Source organism: Echinops telfairi, unplaced genomic scaffold, assembly GCF_000313985.2.
Source record: "Echinops telfairi isolate 266 unplaced genomic scaffold, ASM31398v2 ScPeMD7_7420;HRSCAF=8458, whole genome shotgun sequence".
NCBI classification, from domain to species: domain Eukaryota; kingdom Metazoa; phylum Chordata; class Mammalia; order Afrosoricida; family Tenrecidae; genus Echinops; species Echinops telfairi.
The window spans coordinates 20,907,571-20,908,673 of record NW_022111320.1 but is presented as its reverse complement, the minus strand read 5'-3'; the positions used below and the strand labels follow the sequence as shown (position 1 = coordinate 20,908,673).

At 47.8% G+C, this 1,103-nt stretch overlaps 1 protein-coding gene across 2 annotated transcripts in view; it reads right to left on the bottom strand.

Moving 5' to 3' along the window:
- Positions 1-1,103, bottom strand: part of TRANK1 (tetratricopeptide repeat and ankyrin repeat containing 1) — a 147,786-nt gene that overhangs the window by 139,804 nt on the left and 6,879 nt on the right. The gene's annotated exons all lie outside the window — the stretch shown is intronic.

The following is a 1,103-nucleotide window of genomic DNA, read 5'->3' as shown; positions in this document are numbered from 1 at the left end:
TATTTGAATTGATTAGCGGGGGGAAATTTTTTTTAAGATGCAGATAGCAACTGTGCAGAAAAGACATTTCCACCACCACCTTCTCTCATATGCCTTTATGGCCCACAGAGGGGTGGGGTGGGAGAAGAAAAAAGATGGCAATCAGGGAACGGGTCACTAATCCACCCCAAGGGGAGGGTGTCTGTCTCCACAGGACTTAGGTCTCCACAGGAAAAGGAGAGCGAGTAGACCTCATTCCAATGAAACAAGCTTTGAGGGCAATGTTCCTGCTTGGAGGACTGCAGGGCAGGCCTCAGATGGAGACATGACGTCCCCTCCCTAGATGACAGTGCGACAGAGGACAGCACTGAAGATAGAGTTTGGGGAGAGTGGCCAGCATGACTAGCCCACAAGGGGGCAAACCAAGAGGTGGGTATCAGTACCACGATGCTAATCAACAGATCAATAGGAGCAAAGACAAGAAGTGCCTCAGGAATCTCGATAGAAGACATCTGACTTGGGAGGCAGTGCTTGGCACCTCAACTGAACAAGGAGGCCATACTGAAAGTTAAAAGTGTATTGGGGTGGGGGGTGGGGCACTAGACTGCTCCAGTCTTGACTGCAGGAAGAGCAAATGGGGTCTTATAGAAGGTGCGCCCCTTGGACACAAATGCTGAAGACTAAAAAGGTTTAAGTGCTGTTAGGTAAGTGGACCCTGGGAGATGGATCCCCGAAAGAAAAGGGAATTGGACCAATGGATTGTGTCAGGGCCTAGTTGCTATTTAACAGAGGGACATTCATCTACTGGGGTCAGGACAATAATTAGGCATGCAACTATTTGCATGGGCTCTTTTTTCCCCCCCCCTTTCTCTTTTGGTGTACATATCTTGAGTCTTTATTAAACAATCTGATTCATTGAGGATGACAGAACAATGACTTTTCTCTTTTGGTGTCTATATAAGATAGGCAGGATAAACAATCCCAAGGAGATGGCAATGGACTGAAGGCTGGGGGAGGGGGAGCAATAAAGGAGAAGGGGGTAGCAATGAGCAAATAATGAGAGAGGGGAATATCAAGGAATCCAAAATTGATGGTGAGGAGGGGGTAGTGTTCCTGGTCATGTC